Genomic DNA, 21,828 nt, shown 5'->3' on the forward strand with positions numbered 1-21,828 from the left:
CAATAATATTATTTCCCCAACATAATAATTGCTTGCCAAAAAAGCTAAATAAATTGTAATGCCACTCCTGGTTATAGGTAACAATCCTTCATATGAATGGCCTACATTATTATACATATTATTTGTAAATTGTGTAAATATACTGAAGAAAATATAAATGCAAAATGTAAAGTGTTGTTCCCATGATTCATGAGCTGAAGCACACGAGCTTATTTCTCTCAAATGTTGTACACAAATGTGTTTACATCACTGTTATAGAGCATTTCTCCTTTGCCAAGTTAATCTATCCACGAGATGGGTGTGGCATATCAAGAAGCTGATTAAACGGATCATTATACAGGAGCACCTTGTGCTGGGGACAATAAAAGGCCACTCTAAAATGTGCAGTTTTGTCACACAACACAATTCCACAGATGTCTCAAGTTTACAGGGAGCGTGCAATTTGCATGCTGACTGCAGGAATATCCATCAGAGCTGTTGCCAGAAAATGTCATGTTCTTTTCTCTACTATAATGTTGTTTTGGAGAATTTGGCAGCATGTCCAACCGGCCTCACAACCGCAGACCACGTGTAACCACGCCAGCCCCGGACCTCTACATCCGGCTTCTTCAACTGCGGGATTGTCTGAGACCAGACACCCGGACAGCTGATGAAACTGAGGAGAATTTCTGTCTATAAAAAAAACATTCTGATTGGCTGGGCCTGGCTGCCCAGTGGATGCCCTCCTAGTCCTACCCATGACTGTGCCCTGCCCAGTCATGTGAAATCCATAGCTTAGGGCCTAATGAATTCATTTCAATTCACTGGATTTCCTTATATGAACTGTAACTCAGTAAAATCGTTGAAATCCTTGCATGTTGCGTTTATATGTTTGTTCAGTATAAATTAAGATATGCAAGATTTTGTTTTTTTTAAATAACAGCACATAATAGAATTGAAGTTGGAAATGCTTTTGGTTGTTAATCTGGTTCTGTTCTGTAGTAGGCACTGTGCTCTTTTTAAAGGATGGATTCCAATCTCTCAAAGGCCCTAAAACTTTCACATTTACATAAGTATTCAGATCCTCTACTCAGTCTTTGTTGAAGCACCTTTAGTAGCAATTACAGCCTCAAGTTTTCTTGGGTATGACGCTACAAGCTTGGCACACCTATATTTGGGGAGTTTCAGTTGATTATCTCAAGCTTTGTCAGGTTGGATGGGGAGCATTGCTGCACAGCTATTCTCAGGCCTCTCCAGAGATGTTCGATCAGGTTCAAGTCCGGGCTCTGTTTGGGCCACTCAAGGACATTCAGAGACTTGTCCCAAAGCCACTCCTGCGTTGTCTTGGCTGTGTGCTTAGGGTTGTTGTCCTGTTGGAAGGTAAACCTTCACCCCAGTCTGAGGTCCTGTGCGCTCTGGAGAAGGTTTTCCTCAAGGCTCTCTGTACTTTGCTCTGTTCATAATTCCCTCGATCCTGACTAGTCGCTGAAAAACATCCCCAAAGCTGCTGCTTCACCATAGGGATGGTACAGGTTTCCTCCAGGTGTGACACTTGGCATTCAGGCCAAAGAGTTCAGTCTTGGTTTCATCAGACCAGAGAATCTTGTTTCTCATGGTCTTAGAGTCCTTTTCAGGTGCCTTTTGGCAAACTCAACTCCAAATGTGCTTTTTATTGAGGAGTGGCTTCCGTCTGGCCACTCTCCCATAAAAGCATGATTGGTGAAGTACTGCAGAGATGGTTTTCCTTCTGGAAGGTTCTCCCATCTCCACAGAGGAACTCTGGAGCTCTGTCAGTGACCATTGGGTTCTTGGTCACATCCCTGACCAAGACCTTTTCCCCCTGATTGCTTAGTTTGGCCAGGCGGCCAGCTCTCGGAAGAGTCTTGGTGGTTCCAAACTTCTTCCATTTAAGAATGATGGATGCCATTGTGTTCTTGGGGACCTTCAATGTTGCAGAAATGTTTTGCTACCCTTCCCCAGATCTGTGCCTCAACACAATCCTGTCTCGGTGCTCTATGGACAATTCCTTCGACCTCATGGCTTCATTTTTGCTTTGATATGCACTGTCAACTGTGGGACCTTATATAGACAGATGTGCGCCTTTCCAAATCATGTCCAATCAATTGAATTTACCACAGGTGGACTCCAATGAAGTTGTAGAAACATCTCAAGGATGATCAATGGAAACAGGATGCACCTGAGAGCAATTTCGAGTCTCATCGCAAAGGGTCTGAATATTAAGGTATTTCTGTTTTTTATTTTTCATAGATTTGCAAAAATGTCTGAACTTGTTTTTCACTTTGTCATTATAGGGTATTGTGTGCCAAGAGTGTGCAAAGCTGTCATTAAGGCAAAGGGTGGCTACATTGAAGAATCTCAAATATAAAATATATTTTTTGGTTACTGCATGGTTCCATATGTGTGATTTTATAGTTTTGATGTCTTCACTATTATTCTACAATGTAGAAAATAGTAAAGATAAAGAAAAACCCTGGAATGTGAAGGTGTCTACTTTTGACAGGTACTGTGTGTGTATAATAATAACTATGATTCAGACAATTATGTTAATAGAAGCCACAATTTATTTGCAATATTAAGGCTGATCCACCCCTCAAAATAAATTATAATGTTTACATATTAGTAAAGATTAGATTAAATTGAGAATAGTCTGATGGGTGATCACTTGATGAGAGAACAGCGTGTGCAGCCTGAGGCAAGGAATAGAGTGCAAGCATTTTTTGCGACTTTCTCAAATCAGTAGCCTATAGTTGCATCACGCAGTCCATAGAATGTCTTAGAAATCAAAACATGTAAGGTTTATCATTCACAATCGCAACTAAAGTTGCCAAACTCTAAATCTGTCTTATATGACCTGTTTCAAATGATTTTACGTTCACCATAGGCACTTCATATGCGCACTCGCTCTGGAATGGCACATTCAACTAAGTTCAATTATATTCTTCTTACTAAGAAATAATATAGAATAATTGCACAGGACTTTTAAGCAGATCTTGTCTGCTAAGTTAACAAGCCTACAGCCTATGGCATGGCACGTTGCCAGATAACATACAGTAGGCCAACTCATATTCTGTTCTTCTGAAATATATTTTCCTCATATCATGTTACCTTAGATCTGCCAAAAATAAATAATGGATTTATTGTGATGGTGTATATTATTACATTGATTTATAATACTTTTTTACATTTCTATTTTCCAAAGGCTGTATCAGGAGCTTGTATGCGTGGAGGCCTGGAGATGCTAAACATGTTTATATAAATTACCGGTCAATTACCGTGAGATCGGTCTTTTGCTTGACAATAACTGTCTGACAAATGTTGTGACTGCCACAGCCCTAGATTTAACTACACCACACAATCAAACTAAATGTTGTGACTGCCACAGCCCTAGATTTAACTACACCACACAATCAAACAAAATGTTGTGACTGCCACAGCCCTAGATTTAACTACACCACACAATCAAACAAAATGTTGTGACTGCCACAGCCCTAGATTTAACTACACCACAATAATCAAACAAAATGTTGTGACTGCCACAGCCCTAGATTTAACTACACCACACAATCAAACAAAATGTTGTGACTGCAACAGCCCTAGATTTAAATACACCACACAATCAAACAAAATGTTGTGACTGCCACAGCCCTAGATTTAACTACACCACACAATCAAACAAAATGTTATTTGTCACATGCGCCGAATATAACAGGGTAGGTAGATCTTACCGTGAAATGCTTACTTACAAGCCCTCAACGAACAATGCAGTACAAGAAATAGAGTTAATAAAAATGTTACTAAATAAACTAAAAGTAAAAAATGTAAAAGTAACACAATAAAATAACAGTAACGAGGCTTTATACAGGGGGTACCGGTGTTGAGCCGGTAATCTCCCCCCTGCCAGAATTCTCCCCTCGCATTCTTCATTGCTGCGACTTGCTTGCTAGTTGAGATTTTGTCAGTTTAGCTAACATTTCACTGAAAGCATTTTTGTCTGCAGTTTTTGGTTTGGCTATTTGTTTCATGTATATGTGGCGGTTCTAGCTTGAATGGCGCCCAGGGTGAACCCCCCCCCCCCCCCCCCCCCTTCAGTGCCCTCCCGCACCTGGGGGCGCCCCGTGCCTCCCCTGGCAAGATGCCTCCCTTGGCGGCTGCCCATGTCGCCCATACCCAAATCCGCTACCAATCTTTGCCGTAATTCGTCATCTCTCCCATCCATGTCTTATTCGACTAGTATTTATGAAGGTGTAAGTATAATAATTCAGCCATAGTTGTTCAGAAATGTTTATTGCTTGCCAACATTTTACTCCTATGTTTAATATAACACACATACATGAATGATTCATTTCGGTTGGCTATCCTGACGTTAAGTTTGTTCTATTGAAAGTATTTGACTATGATGTGTGTCGGATGAAAGTATTTGACTCTAGCCACAAAATTAAGGAAATTAGGAGGGGGGTTCTGGCAGGGGGGAGATTTTCGGCACAACACCTGTTCCAAGTCAATGTGTGGGGGCACAGGTTAGTTGAGGTGATTTGTACACGTAGGTAGGGGTAAAGTGACTATGCATAGACAATAAAAAAAAGTGAGTAGCAGCAGTGTAAAAACAAAGTGGTAAGTGTCAATGTAAATAGTTCGGGTGGCCAATTTGATTCATTGTTCAGCAGTCTTATGGCTTGGGGGTAGAAGCTGTTAATGAACCTTTTGGGCCTAGACTTGGAACTCTGGTACCGCTTGTCGTGTGGAAGCAGAGAGAACAGTCTATGACTTGGGTGACTGGAGTCTTCAACAATGTTTTGGGCCTTCCACTGACAAATAAAATAAAATGTATTTTTTTAAAGAAAGCCTGTAAAGTCTGTGACACATCTCTTCTCTATGTTGTCAGCACTTAATGTTCAATATAATGCACCTTGTATTGAGATAACGAAACGCCAAAATAGCTTTTTCATCACAAATAAATCTTTATTCTTGTTTCTGGGCTCAAAGTAAACCAAAACACAAAAGTGTCTGAGAATTGACATGTAAACAAGTGTCTATTGAATAAATGATTGTCAGAGTGTAGATATAAATATCTATGAACAATATAAATAATAACGAACAATAGTACAACCCTGTCTGCTACAGTATGAACAGACGTGTAAACAAAAAAAGTGTCTATGGAATAAAATGAAAGTGTCTAGTATCTGATTCCTGTCTGAACAACAACAAGTTGTGGTCCCAGTTGTTTGGTCCATGTCCTCTTCTTGAAGTCATGCACAAACTCATGCAGCTGGTTATAGAGTTCCTCCCAGAGTTTTTGCTAGAGTTCATCCATGAAATCAGCAATAGGTGCCAGGGCCCTGTGGAGAGGGGGGGAGGGATTAGAGGAGTGTCTGTGGCGAGCAGTGTGCATGGTGAGGGAAGAGGACAACAGAAGAGAGGAAAGGGGATCAGAGTAAAGGAGGAGAGTCTGAAATTATATATTTTTTTATTTACGGTAAAGGTAACAGAATTACCCAAAATTCTGTAACGGAATTTCTGCAATTGAATTAGCTACAATGCAAAATCATAGTAGTCACAAACCACAGTTGATTCACTTCACCTGCTACTGTCCTCCCTTCCTCTGGCATACTGTTATGCTCAGCTCATAACTGTTGTCTTTCTCCTTCTGTCATCTGCTGGTCAAAGCCAGACTTGGAAAACAGTCTGGACAACCCCTCTCTCCCTCTCTCTGCCGCTCTCTCTTCTCTCTCTCCATTTACTGTAAGAAGCATCCTCACCCACTGAGCACCGACGACCAAGTCTGAACTAATCATAGACGTCAGTACAGTAGAGAACAGTACAGTAAAGAAAAGTAGAGTAGTGTACCATATAGTAGAGTACAGTATAATGTATTCTACTATGCTACTATGCTGTACTGTACTATATTGTGCTGTACTGTGCTTTCCAAACTTGTGAAACATAGAGGTCTATGATTGGTTCAGATTTGGTCTGGTCAGGACCAACCAAATGTGGTTTGTATAGGTGTGGAACTCATTATAGTAATAGCCAGTGTTTAAAATAATGCCCAAATATACAAAAGAAGGATATTGCATATTTCTACCTTTTCTGTACCTTTTCAGGATACTTCACCATGAAGAGTATGATATTCATAATTATGCATTTCTGTATAATACAGTTCAGGACCCATGATGTAATTCCGTTGCCGTAATTCTGTTACCGGATGAATACTAAACAAAAATATAAACGCAACATATAAAGTGTTGGTCTGAGTCAAGGTGTAATTCTGTTACCGTGGAATTTACCCCTTTTGAAATATACTGTTAAATCCTTTGATCAACTCCCAGTCAGTCAGTCAGAGACTTACGACTGTGCTGTGTCTCAAGCTCAAAGGCAATGCTGCTGCTTCGACACACAAGATCCCATCCACCGACCAAACCACCGAACATCCACGCAGTCTCTGCAGACACCTTGTTGTTCTGTCGTTCTCTTCATCTCCACTAATGAGCTCCAGAGTGTGTGGCCGAGGGAGAGTGGGAAGCAAACGAGAAGCAGACGCTCATTAAATCTCACACAATGAAATAAATCACCAGTTAAGCTAAGCACACCGAGTGCCGAGCAGCAGATCTGATCGTCTAGGCTTTTGAGTTTCTTGGCTGAGATACTCGCACTCTGCTCCAATCAGGGCCTTCTACTGTTCTGTGATGGACAGCCAGGCTGGGCCGTGCCAGGGCTCTGATGCGAGTGAGTGAAGGAGAAAAGAGGAGTAAAGGAACAGGAAGAGATGAGAGGAACTGCAATGTGGGCCTGCCTGCATGGTTTGTAAGCCCCGGTAATTAGCCTATTCTGGTAATCAGGCCTAAACAAAAATATTTTTATTTTTAGGGATGGGGCCTGCCCGCTCCCCTTAGCTCAGCCCAGCTAAGCGTAGCTTATGGAGCGATGAATCCTTCAGAACTAACCAGCTCCGGGGCAGGCTAACTCAGGGCCAAAGGGTCAGACAAACCGAGAAATCTGTCTGCCGATAGCTTCTTAGCACCTCTGCCCAAAGTGTCGGCAGTTAACTTTTTGTTATTCACACACAACAGTTTTACCTCCGATTTGCTTAATTTAAATACTCCAGGCCACAAGGTGGCAGTAGCTTGTTTGGGTTGTGCCTGCTGTAGATAATGTAAGCGAACTAGCAAGATACGCTGATGTTGCTAGCTGGCTAGAATTTGTAGTAAGCATTTGTTGATACTAACCTATATAACTAGTGTAGCTGGCAATATTATATAATTCATATTATATATTATATTGAATGAAGCAGCTGCCTGTTAGTTGTCGAGAGTTGGGGTAGCTAGCTACCCTGGCAGTATGTGATAATGGAGAGTGAATTTAAATGATTTATTCATCTTGCTAGTTAAAGCTTTTAATGTTGTGTGCATTGTACTGCACTTACTGCAAGTGTGTTTGTGTGCATGACTTCTTGGCTCAGGCAGTCAGCTAACATTAGTTAGCTAGTTAACCAATGAGCAGGTGCATATATTCAAACTGAACCTAACAAAATAAACCATTCTTCAAGAAACTCCTTAGCTAGCTGTAAAAGATGCTCTTAAGGTTAGGCGATGTCTTGAATTACACATTGTCCCATCATCCGGTCCAAACATCGTTGCTATATGATTGTATTGTCAAAGTAAATTCTCAGGCTACAGTCATTACACATCTGGTTAAAAGACTACTGTAGCTCGATTGGCATTACTTTTATAGATAACTTCAACACCTTTTGAGAACAGAAGATACAGGAATGACAGAGTCCATCCAAATCATCTTGGTGCCTGGACCCTGTCCTCACATTTCAAGGCTGCGTTGAGACAATGACTTATCATTGACCGAAGCCCCGCTCAGATAACCCCAACCATTGTGTCGCTGAGCTGCCGTAGTTCTGCTGCAAATGTACATTTTCCCAGCAGTATTGACAGTCATAATGTTATTAACCTAATTTATGTTCCTCTGTCAATCCGACAGCTATTGTCAGCAGGAATCATGTGCTTATGAACCCAAGTTATACTGTTAGCTCTGAGATGTTTTGCCCTAGTAGGATGCCCACTGTGAACAGTTCACCCTGCACTATCAGCTGAAATATAAATATCGTTGTCATGTCTACCTCTGATAAGCCTCAGAGTAAAGCAATAAAAACAATCAGTAATCCAAGAAAAGTGCAAAAAATAGCCCACATTAACATATGGATTTTGTTAAAGCCATCAACCTTTAATGGTTCAAATAAGGACAAACCACCTGGAACCGACAACCTGAATGGTAAAATAATAATGTAGTTAGATGAATACATTGTGACTCCTATTTACCACATCTTCAATCTTAACTAGAAGATGGAATGTGCCCTCCGACCTGGAGGGAGGCAAAGCTCATTCCGCTGCCCAAAAATAGCAAAGCACCCTTTAATGGTTCAAACAGCAGACAAATCAGCCTCTTACCAGTGTTTAGCAAACTTTTGGAAAAAATTGTGTTCGACCAAATACAGAAAACAAATGAACAGACTTTCAATATGCTTCTAGGGAATGGCCATCAACATACTTGGCACTAACACAAATGACGATGATTGGCTGAAAGAAATTGATAATGAGAAGATTGTGGGAGCTGTTTTGTTAGACTTCAGTGCAGCCTTTGATATCATTAATCATAACATATTGCTGAAAAAACGTAGATGTTATGGATTAACGTTCTCTGCCTTATCATGGATGGACAGTTACCTATCCAATAGAACACAGTGGGTTTTCTTTAACCTCTCTTGGGGGCAGAATTTTGACTTCCGGATGAAAAGTTTGCCCAAAGTAAACTGCCTGTTACTCAGGCCGAGAAGCTAGGATATGCATATAGTAGATTTGGTAGATGTATGGTAGATTTGGATAGAAAACACTCAAAAGTTTCTAAAACTGTTACAATTATGCCTGTGAGTATAACAGAACTGATATGGCAGGCGAAACCCCGAGGACAACCCCCCCCCACCTCTATTTTCAATGGCTATCACTTTAATTATAAGGCCAAGTCCTCTCAGTTGCAGTTCCTATGGCTTTCACTAGATGTCAACAGTCTTTAGAAAGAGTTTCAGGCTGGTTTTTGGAACAAATTGCCAGAAATTGTAGTTTTTCTAGGTGGCTCCCATATTGTCTGTAGTGTTTCCAAGCGCGTGGAAGAGAGCGTGTTCTTTGGTATTTTTCTCCGGTAAAGACAATAACGATTCTCCGTCAAATTTGATAGGTCCCTTATACGTAAATAAGCTAAGGTTTGATTATAAACGTTGTTTGACTTGTTTGTAAAAGTTTATTAGTAACGTTTGGGATTCATTTTGTATGCATTTTGATGGAGGGAAACCAGGTGGATGATTGGCTGAAGAGCGCCAGCTAAACTGAGTTTTTATGGATATAAAGAAGGACATTATCGAACAAAAGGACCATTTGTGATGTAACTGGGACCTTTTGGAGGGCCAACAGAAGAAGATCATCAAAGGCATTTTTTATATCGCTATTTCTGACTTTCGTGTTGCACCTACCTGGTTGAAATATGTTTTTCATGTGTTTGTATGCGGGGCGCTGTCCTCAGATAATTGCATAGTTTACTTTCGCCGTAAAGCCTTTTTGAAATCTGACACCGCGGCTGGATTAACAAGACGTTGACCTGGTGGTACTAGGGGGCAGTATTTTCATTTTTGGGAAAAAAACATTCCCGTTTTAAAAGGGATATTTTGTCAGGACAAGATGCTAGAATATGCATATAATTGACAGCTTTGGATAGAAAACACTAACGTTTCCAAAACTGTAAAGATATTGTCTGTGAGTATAACAGAACTGATGTTGCAGGCGAAAGCCTGAGAAAAATCCAATCTGGAAGTGCCCCATATTTTGAAAGCGCTGCGTTCCAATGAGTCCCTATTGAGCTGTGAATGTCCTATCAACGAGCTTACGCTTTCTACGTATTCCCCAAGGTGTCTACAGCATTGTGACGTAGTTTTACGCATTTATGTTGAAGAGTAGCCGTAGGCGGCTACATTGCGTAAGTGGTCACATGATGGCTCCCAGGGTGACTCTCATGTAAAATACAGAGGTAGCCATTACTCCATTCGGTCCTACTGAAAAACGAATTGTCCCAACGGATATATTATCGAATAGATATTGATTCTAAACAACGTTTTTCATGTTTCTGTCGATATTATGGAGCTAATTTGGAATATTTTTCGGCGTTGTCGTGACCGCAATTTCCGGGCGATTTCTCAGCCAAACGTGAAGAACAAACAGAGCTATTTCGCCTACAAAAATAATATTTTGGGAAAAAATCAACTTTGGCTATCTACTTGGGAGTCTCGTGAGTGAAAACATCCGAAGTTCATCAAAGGTAAACAATTTAATTTGATTGCTTTTCTGATTTTCGTGACAAGGTTGCCTGCAGCTAGCAAGGCATAATGCTATGCTAGTCTATGATAAACTTACACAAATGCTTGTCTAGCTTTGGCTGTAAAGCATATTTTGAAAATCTGAGATGACAGGGTGATTAACACAAGGCTAAGCTGTGTTCCAATATATTTCACTTGTGATTTTCATGAATAGGAAGATTTTCTAGGAAGATTTATGTCCGTTGCGTTATGCTAATTAGTGTCAGGCGATGATTACACTCCCGGACCCGGGTTTGAGAGTCACAAGAAGTTAAGCTTTATTTTGATGTATTACACTTGTGATTTTATGAATATTTATAATTCTGTTGTTTGAATTTCACGCTCTGCAATTTCACCAGATGTTGGCCAGGTGGGACGCTGCCGTCCCATCTGCCCATAAGAAGTTAAAGTAAGCCTCTCTAATGCAAATTCGGTTGAATGTGGTGTACTGCAGGGCAGCCGGCTTGGACTATTATTGTTTTCTGAGTTTACTAATGACCTTCCACTGACCTAGAATAAAGCTTGTGTGTCCATATACGCTGACAACAACGGTATACACGTTGGCTGCAACAGTAAAGTAAATTACTGACACCCTTAACATAGAGCTCCACTCAGTTTTAGAATGGGTAACTAGCAATAGGCTGGTGCTAAATATAAAAAAAAACGAAAAGCATAATTTTTGCGACAAATAACTCGCTCAACCCTAATCCTCATTTGGATCTGTTGTTGAATAATGTGACTATTGAGCAAGTTGAAGAGACTTAACTGCTGGGTGTCACACTAGAAAGCTATCATGGTCAAAACATAGACTCAATGGTTACTAAAATGGGAAGAGGTCTGTCCATGATATGACGTTTCTCTGCTTTGTTTATCTCAGTCAACCAGACAGGTCCTACAGGCCCTAGTTTTGTCCCACCTGGACTACTGTCCAGTTGTGTGGTCAGATGCGGCAAATAAGGACATAGGCAAATTGCATTTGGTCCAAAACAGAACAGCACTTATTGCACTTAGATGTACACGGAGGGTGAATGTCAATGACGTGCATGTCAGTTTCTCCTGGCTCAAAGTTGAGGAGAGATTGACTGCATCACTTTTTTTTTGTGCGAGGTGTTAAAGGTACTGAACTGTCTGTTCAAGCAGTTGGAACACAGTTCGGGCACTCATCGCTATCACACAAGACATGCAACCAGAGGTCTTTTCACAGTCCCCAGGTCCAGAACAAAGGCTGGGAAAAATACAGTATTAAATATTCATACCCCTTGACCTGTTCCACATTTTGTTGTGTTACAGCCTGAATTCCAAGTGGATTAAATATATTTTACTCACCCATCTACACACAATACCCCATAATGACAAAGTTATAGAACATTTATTGAAAATGAAATAAATATCTAATTTACATAAGTATCCACACTCCTTAGTCAATACTTTATAGAAGCACCTTCGGCAAGGATTTACAGCTGTGAGTCTTTCTGGTTAAGTCTGTAAGTGCTTTCCACAACTGGATTTCCACACCTGGATTGTCAAAACTGTAACTTGGCCTCTCGGGAACATTCACTGTCTTCTTGGTAAGTATCTCCAGTGTAGATTTGGACTTATGTTTTAGGTTATTGTCCTGCTAAAAGGTGACTTCATCTCCCAGTGTCTGGTGGAAAACAGACTGAACCAGGTTTTCCTTTAGGATTTTGCCTGTACTTCGCTCCATTCCATTTATTTGTTATCCTTAAGAACACCCCAGTCCTTAACGATTATAAGCATACCCATAACATGATGCAGCCACCACTGTGCTTGAAAATATGGAGAGTGGTACTCAGTAATATGTTCTATTGGATTTGCCCCAGACACAACACTTTGTGTTCAGGAAAAAAAAGTTAATTGCTTTGCCACATGTTTTGCAGTATTACATTAGTGCCTTGTTGCAAACAGGATGCGTTTTTTAAATTGTTATATATTTTTGATTCTGTACAGGCTTTGTTCTTTTGACACTGTCAATTAGGTTAGTATTGTGGAGTAACTGCAATGTTGTTGATCCATCCTCAGTTTTCTCCTATCACAGCGTGATATTTCAAACACATATTCAACCACAAATACCAGGGAGGTTTTTCAATGCCTCGCAAAGAAAGGCACCTATTGGTAGATGGGTAAAAAAATAAAACAGACATTGAATATCGCTTTGAGCATGGGGAAGTTATTACTTTTCACTTTGGATGGTGTATCAATACACCCAGTCACTACAAAGATACAGGTGTTCTTCCTAACTCAGGATTTCACCATTGGCCTTATATTAGCCTACCTTGTAAAAAAATAAATATATTATAGCTGTATCAAGTGTAGGCTATTGTTATGTCATTTTGATCATCTGGGTAAGCTCTTTTGCTACATTCTTTATTCCAGACTACTTTCTGACAGTTTCATACTGTAAAAGAAAGAGGAAGTGACAGGATATCACTTAGTAACTTATACTATAGACTGCCAACCCCTTAGCGCTACCCCCCTACTTTTTTCAATTTCCGCCTGAAGACATACCCAAATCTAACTGACTGTAGCTGAGGCACAGAACCAAGGATATGCATATTCTTGGTACCATTTGAAAGACAACACTCTGAAGTCTGTGTAAATGTGAATTGAATGTAGGAGAATATAACACAATAGATCTGGTTTAGATAATACATTGAAAAAAAACATATGTTTTTTCTTTTTATTGTTGTATCTTTAAAATGAACAAGATAAAACAAACATTCAGATAGGATGATGGGGACAATTTCAGTGAAAAACATAAGAGGGCAACAGTACTTGTGCAAAGTTTCAGAATGATAACTTCCAAAATGAATGTGCTACATGACATAAAAAAAATATATATATACATTTACAAAATAACATGGGTAACTATTTACACACTTTCAATATTTGGAAGACCCTCAATATTTGGAAGACCCTCAGTCCTCTATCAAATTACATGTATTTATATAGCCCTTCGTACATCAGCTAATATCTCAAAGTGCTGTACAGAAACCCAGCCTAAAACCCCAAACGGCAAGCAATGCAGGTGTAGAAGCACGGTGGCTAGGAAAAACTCAAAAGAAAGGCCAAAACCTAGGAAGAAACCTAGAGAGGAACCAGGCTATGAGGGGTGGCCAGTCCTCTTCTGGCTGTGCCGGGTGGAGATTATAACAGAACATGGCCGAGATTTTCAAACATTCATAGATGACCAGCAGGGTCAAATAATAATAATAATCACAGTAGTTGTAGAGGATGCAATAGGACAGCACCTCAAGAGTAAAAATGAACAGTTTAGGGTTCCATAGCCGCAAGCAGAACAGTTGAAACTGGAACAGCAGCAAGGCCAGGTGGACTGGGGACAGCAAGGAGTCATCATGCCAGGTAGTCCTGATGCATCGTCCTAGGGCTCAGGTCCTCCGAGAGAGAGAAAGAGAGAATTAGAGAGAGCATAGTTAAATTCACACAGGACATCGGATAAGACAGAAGAAGTACTCCAGATACAGTATAACAAACTGACCCTAGCCCCCCGACACATAAACTACTGCAGCATAAATACGGGAGGCTGAGACAGGAGGGGTCAGGAGACACTGTGGTCCCATCCAATGAGACCCCCGGACAGGGCCAAATAGGAAGGATATAACCCCACCCACTTTGCCAAAGCTCTACACAATATTGTGCTGCTGATGCCAGGTGCCATAGCAGTCTCTTTCTGCTGTAAAGTGAGTATCAACAGGTATAATAAACAGATATATACATAGAGTACAGGGAACATAAGGTTGAATATATTATTATAGACCTGCTAGATCTACTGTCTCTATTATATTATGACAGACCAGCTGTATCTACTGTCTCCATTTGACTTTGGCCATTGTTGTGGGCCTGCCCTCCCCTCAACAGTCTCATAGGCTATTTCATGTGGGTTCGGGTGGGGCGGCAGACACACGCATCTCACATTTCATTGCATTACATTTTTATATATTGCTTCTAAAATTAAAATAAATCGCAAATAATATTTTATATTATTAATTTCAAACAAAGGCATCAGCATGAGAAGAACCAGTCCAAGACATGTCCTCTCCGTTCAAAAAATATTCCTCTATACACCTGTATATCTAGACTTCGTTTTAGCTTTCCCTGACTTAGTCGCCATACTGATTGATATATAAACAGCTGAATCTGCGCGTTTACCAAACAATGCTGTGCGTAATATGCGTAGCTCCTTCCGGTATAAAACTTCAATAGCGAATGACTCTCTTTACGCCCGAGTTTACTTCATGGGTTGGTCTTCCAACACATAACCATTGCATATTGAAAAGGTGAGCATGCTTTTGGCATTCCTTGCCAGAAACCTTTAGATAGGCCCAAAACATGGTAAAAAACAACTACCCAATGGTTCCTTATTGCACTTTTTTAATTTAATTTCAAATGTAGCCTATATTCAAATCCAAATGCATCTTATTTGAAAGAAATAGTCTGCCCTATAAGATAAGCAAAAATATTCTTATTTGTACTTGTTTTTTTTGCACAAATGTAGGTTATTTTCATACTCATTTTGTTTAGGCTACTTTATTTATTTTGTAACTTATAGACCTATATTCAGGATTTGTACAGTTCGATAGGCATAGGCTGTCCTAATAGGCCTATTCGTTTTTAGGCAATGTTTATTTGTTATGTGTTATAGCCTTGAATGTTATATATAACAGTCTGTTTGATCTGATTGTATATTTAGGATTTTATAGTTCGATAGTCAAAAGGCATAGGCTATAGATAATTGGCCTATTCATTTTTTGCCTAAGCAAATGTTCATTCATATTTTATATTTTATAGACTGAATGACACACTTGTTGCAACCATTGCATATTGTTGTTTACCTTAGCTCATTGGCTATCTACCCAGCTAGATTTCAAGACGATCAGTGGTCATTGGGTTAAAATACAGTCAATCAACGAAACAGCGGTCATATCATTGGTGCACAGTGATGTCATTACTTGTCTTCAAATCGGTTTCTTTCAGTCAATATGTCCCGCGAAATGGCCCATCTGGTTTGGTTGTGTTACAAACAAACCAGTTGATTGCAATGAAACCAAACATGACTGGAAAAGTCACGTTTTGTGTGGGTATTTACCCTCGAATGTGTCGTCGAAAATGGAATGAGACGGAATTCACAACACAAGCGGTTCACAAAATGTTTTGTGTTAGGCTATAAAAACGGATTTTTATCAAACAAAATATCATTCACTGTGTAACAATGTGCATTGGGATTGCAAACAGACAAAGATCGTCAAAGGTAAACAATTTATTTTAATGCAGTTTGTGATTTTGTTAGCCTGTGCTGGTTGAAATATATATATATATATATTTTTATGGGGCTCTATCCTCAGATAATCGAATCGTATTCTTTCGCAGTAAATCCTTTTTTAAATCTGACAACGCAGTTGGATTAGCAAGATTCTAGGCTTTCGATACATGTGAGACACTTGTATTTTCATGAATGTTTAATATGACTATTTATGCAGAGAGGTTAAGCTAAATCAGAAAAAAACTATTGCTGACTTTGTGGGAAAGAAAAGCATGTCTTTGCCTGTTTGGCAATTCTTCAGTTTCAAAGGTTTCAAAGGATGGACAGACTACAAAGCTCTGTGAACATTTACATCCTACGGAATTCGCCACTCTGGTGCAGAAAAGGTGAGCATGCTTTTGGCATTCCTTGCCAGAAACCTTTAGATAGGCCCAAAACATGGTAAAAAACAACTACCCAATGGTTCCTTATTGCACTTTTTTAATTTAATTTCAAATGTAGCCTATATTCAAATCCAAATGCATCTTATTTGAAAGAAATAGTCTGCCCTATAAGATAAGCAAAAATATTCTTATTTGTACTTGTTTTTTTTGCACAAATGTAGGTTATTTTCATACTCATTTTGTTTAGGCTACTTTATTTATTTTGTAACTTATAGACCTATATTCAGGATTTGTACAGTTCGATAGGCATAGGCTGTCCTAATAGGCCTATTCGTTTTTAGGCAATGTTTATTTGTTATGTGTTATAGCCTTGAATGTTATATATAACAGTCTGTTTGATCTGATTGTATATTTAGGATTTTATAGTTCGATAGTCAAAAGGCATAGGCTATAGATAATTGGCCTATTCATTTTTTGCCTAAGCAAATGTTCATTCATATTTTATAGACTGAATGACACACTTGTTTTTTCTGATTGTTGACTTTTATATAAATGCACGATTTGTAAGTTATTCAAAATAAAGTTGTTTGTGTGACAACTCTGACAGCGACTCATCATTCATTTATTGACAGTAGCTAATGTGTAGGTGTAGAAGTGTGATGTTGTTCACCTAGATATTGCACCAAATTGCACACAAGAACCAGTTCAAATAGGCCAGGTCAAGAGGGGATGTTAATACTCTGATAATACAGTGTGCTTTTTATTTCATTACAGCTGCATAGCTAATGTTGTTTTTTTGGGTTGGGGTTTCTCTCTTGCCTGACCTTCAGTTAGCGAGGTGCCTGAGAGCTGTGACTGCGCCAAGGGCTAACATATTGTGCATTGTCTCTTCATGCGCAGGACAAATACAAATCCAACAAGCAGACCTCCAGTTGTGACAGTGTCCTCATTAAATTACACAACGCAGAACAAACCACGCTACAAACTGGTGCCGACTGGTCAGCCGACCACCGGAACTGTACCCGTGGATGAGGTGCACGATCTGCGCATGCACACTTGTTGATGGTTTGCTATAAGTGAATATATACTGTAAATAGTGAAGGTGAATGTGCCATATTCACTAGATAAGGGTATTTGTGTTTATTTTGGGGGGGATTTGTTTATTGTAATTGTAATCTTTCTCCTGCCCTTCCCCCTCACCAACCCCAGCAGTTTCCCCTGTCTGATCAATATGGGTAAACTTTTATTGATGCGTCCAAGCTGAATCTGGTTGTGAAGTCGGCTGTTAGGGCTCCACCTTTCTTTCGGGGTGATGGCTCAGATAAGTACTCTGTCCTGGAGTGGGATGAGCTAATGGGAGTCTACCTAGAGAAGAGGGGTTACGCTGGGTCTGAGCATGTTGGGGAGGTGATGTCTAGGCTCATGGGGAGGGCATGGGATGTAACCAAAGTCTGGATGCGTAACAACCCTGTTGTCACATATGTTAAGGCAGTGTTCAGTGTTCTCAAGTAACACTTTGGGGATACTGCCTGCTCAGGTATGCCATTAGCTGATTTCTATTCAATCAAACCATATGCTAATAGGGGTCCACTTGATTTCTGGATTAGGCTTAACAAAGCTGCAGAGACAGCTGAACAGCACCTGGTAAGCGAGGGTAGGACCTTGCCCAATCAGTGCTCAGAGTTGGCAGTCATGTACGCAACTGTCCTGATAAAGAGTTGGCTCAAGTGTTCAAAAGCAAACCCCTTCATGACTGGACAGCCAGTGAGGTACAGGATCATTTGAATGAACTTTTAAGGGAGCGTAAAGCATGAAGAACACAACTTTCACAGCAGGTGGCTGCCGTCTTTGACTCCTCCCATGAGGAAGTGGATCCTGTGAGCAGGCATAATGTGTCATAATTTTCTCGATGTGGCCAAAAACCCGAACAGGCCGGTGGTGGGTACACAGGTTCTTCTAGCCAGTGTGATGACAGCCACTTCCTGCGTCTCCTATCAAATCTGGAGAGATGGAGAGGAGACTCCATCCCACATAAAGTGGGCACCATTAAGTTGAAGAGAGCAGTAACGCTCCAACACATGAGTGAGCATCTGGTGTGGGGCCACCTACCCCCAAAGACAAAACTCTCTGTGGGCAGTACTGTTGTTGTCGAGCCCAGCACGTCTCTTTGTGTGAATCGAAACATATTAGTAGAGAGAGTAGTTACGCCTCTGTGGGGGGATGGATGGCTCCCTGTGAAGATTGTGAATCCAACAACTTCGCCAGTTACCCTGAGACGAAATGCTAAAGTGGCGGATGTGTACCCTGGTATTGCATTGGAGGATTTTGATGATAGCAAGCAGCTTACCAGAACATGGCAAAAGTACAATGTGACAGCTCGCATGGCAGTCTGACAGCTAAGAGTTCAGATGGGGCAGTGTAGTTAATGGCAACAGTACACTGAGCAATCTTGGACTTCTAGGCCTGTCTGTTGAGGAGTGTCCAGTTTCACAGTTCTGGAAAGACAAACTTGTCAGTTTAATCGAGAAGTATGACACAGTGTTCTCTAGACATATAGTCTAGATTGTGGTGAGGCAAAATAGTTCTGCCATCGCATACGGCTGACTGATGACCGCCCATTTCGATTACCTTATCAAAGGCTTTCCCCAGCTCATTACCAAAAACTGAGGGAAACACTGGATGATATGGAGGAAAACCCAGCAGCGAGTATGCCTCACCATTGGTGCTGGTATGGAAAAAGAATGGGGACTTGCGTCTATGTACTGACTTTAGGTGGTTAAATGCTCACACAAGTAAAGGATGCTCATCCCCTGCCTCTTCAGGCTGATGTACTGGCTTTGCTGGGAGGTAATGCCTTCTTCAGCACGATGGATTTGACATCAGGGTACTACAATGTGCCACTGCATGAAGAAGATAAGACATACACTGCCTTTTCCTCTCCTTTAGGTCTGCACGAGTACAATCGTTTACCTCAGGGCCTTTGCAACAGCCCAGATACTTTTATGAGAATGATGCTGACCATCTTTGGTGACTAAAACCTTCTAAGTCTCCTTTGCTATTTGGATGATCTGATGGTTTTTGCTAAGATGGAGGAAGAGAGTCTGCAGAGACTTGAGATGGTTTTTCAGCGGTTGCAGGAGCACAATTTTAAACAGTCTCCATCTAAGTGCAAGTTTGAGGAGGTCTGTTAAGTTTTTGGGCCACATCATTTATCAGGAGGGTGTAGCCACTGACCCTGCTAAGGTTCAAACCATTTTGAATGTGAGTGAGATGATGGAAGCTGATGGTGTCACTCCGTCTCCTAGCAAAATCTGTTCTTTCCTTGGTATGGTAGTATACTATCAACACTACATTGAGAATTGTTCCATGGTTGCTAGGCCATTGTTTCAGCTGACTACAGGCCAGAAGAAGCCTAGGAGAGGCAAGGGCAGAAAGAGGCCTGGTCCCTCTCGCAGGCTCACTGCTGCAGACTGGACTGCCGAATGTCAACTTGCTTTTGAAGCTTTGAAAGCAGCACTAGTTGACCAGGCACTGCTGGCTCATCCAGATTTTTCTTAGCCTTTTTTACTTTCTGTTGATGTGTCTACTAGTTGTTTGGGACCTGTACTATCCCAAGTGCAAGATGGGAAGGCCGTAGCCAGGCCAATAGCTTTTGCTAGTAAATCTCTTAATCGTGCACAATCCAAGTATCCTGCTCACCAACTTGAATTTCTAGCCATGAATTGGGCCATTCATGATAAATTCAGCCATTGGCTGTGAGGGCATAAGTTTACTGTGTGGACTGACAACATTCCACTCAAGTATGTTCTTACAAAGCTGAGACTTGATACATGCGAGCAGAGATGGGTTGCAGAGCTGGCACCCTTTGATTTTGATATCCAGTACATACCAGGGCCCAAGAATGTCGTTGCTGATACTTTGAGGAGAGAGCCATTTGTCCGCTCCAAAGTTCTGCACCGACTGACAAGAATTCCATATGATGTCCTGCTGGAGGAAGCCAGAGGTCTTCGAGTGGATGATGTTCAAGATATGTTCCACCTCTCCTGTGAGCAGCCCGAGGCCGGCGGTGGAACGTCTATGGCTCCTGGGAGTGAGTTGAGTAGAGCTGGAGATAATGAAAGTGGGAAGGTTTCCTGTGAAGAGGTGTCTGCTGTCCTCAATGGCCACCGGCGATGGGATGATGGTGCCACAATGAGGGCCGTTTCACATATACCTTGAGAAATGGATGTCCATGGGCCAGAGCACATTACCTGTCCGTACACACAAGGAGTTGTATGACAACCAGTCAATGGATCCTGTCTTCAGTAGAGTCATGTTCTTTGTAGATAGAAGCCAACGCCCATCTAGGAGAGAGCAAGTCCTTGAAGTTAAAGAAACACTTAACTCTCTAAGACAGTGGGGAAAACTCACCACGCGGTTAGGAATTCTGTATCGTGTCTCAAAACACCCAGTGAGTAACAAGAAAATATTCCAGTCTGTCGTACCTGTGTCTTTGAGAGGCCTTGTGTTGAAGGGAGTTCATGATGATGCCTTTATATTACCTTTATTTAACTAGGCAAGTCGGTTAAAAACAAATTCTTATTTTTAATGACGGCTTAGGAACAGTGGGTTAACTGCCTGTTCAGGGGCAGAACGACAGATTTGTACCTTGTCAGCTCGGGGATTTGAACTTGCAACCTTCCGGTTACTAGTCCAACGCTCTAACCACTAGGCTACCCTGCCGCCCCGTCATCAGGGTCAGCAGTGCACATTGTGGCTCACAAGACAGCGGTTTTACTGGGAATCTATGGAAAAGGATGTCAAGTATTACGTAGCCCACTGTAAGAGTTGTGTGCTGAGTAAAGCACCTGAGCCTGAAGCAAGAGCTCCACTTGTCTCCATTGTGACAACGGCACCTTTAGAACTTGTGTGTATTGATTTCTGGACTGCAGAATATTCAAACAGCAAGTCTATTGATGTGTTAGTAGTGACTGATCACTTTACTAAGCTGGCCTGTGCGTATCCATGTCCAAACCAGACTGCTTAGACTGTTGCTCGTGTTCTCTGGAATAATTTATTCTGCATTTATGGGTTCCCTGATCCATTCTGACAGGGGTGCTAACTTTGAGAGTTCACTTATTGCAGAATTACTTCAGCTATCTGGTGTTGAAAAGTCCCACACCACACCTTACCATCCCATAGGTAATGGTCAAGCAGAACGTCTGAATCGCACGCTGGGTGGTATGATTAGAGCTCTGCCAGCTAGGTCCAAGGTTGTTGAACACATTGACATTCTCCTATAACTTTCTCCTATAACTGCACTGTTCACGAGACTACTGGGTTTTCGCCCTTCTTCTTGATGTTTGGACGCACTCCTAGGTTGCCGGTAGATGTTATGTTTGAAAGTGTTCTGTTACCTTGGGACACATAGTAGATGTGGATAATTATGTCCAGTCTCTTGTTGAGGATCTGAGAGAGGCCATGAGATTGGCCCAGCAGCATGCCAAAAAGCAACAGAAGAGACAAGCCGAGGTCTGTAACAGACGGTCTAAGGATCATTCGGTAGAGAAGGGAGACAGAGTTCTACTTGCTAACAAGGGAGAGAGTGGCAAGAAGAAACTGACTGATCACATGGACAGTGCGGTGTACATAGTTGTTGCGAAGAACAGCTCACTGAACACATATCGTATCCAACACCCTACCACAGGACGCATCAATACTGTGCATAGGAACCTGATTATGCCAGTCAACTTTCTGCCTTTGCC

This window comes from Oncorhynchus clarkii, chromosome 2 (assembly GCF_045791955.1).
Source record: "Oncorhynchus clarkii lewisi isolate Uvic-CL-2024 chromosome 2, UVic_Ocla_1.0, whole genome shotgun sequence".
In the NCBI taxonomy this organism is placed as follows: domain Eukaryota; kingdom Metazoa; phylum Chordata; class Actinopteri; order Salmoniformes; family Salmonidae; genus Oncorhynchus; species Oncorhynchus clarkii.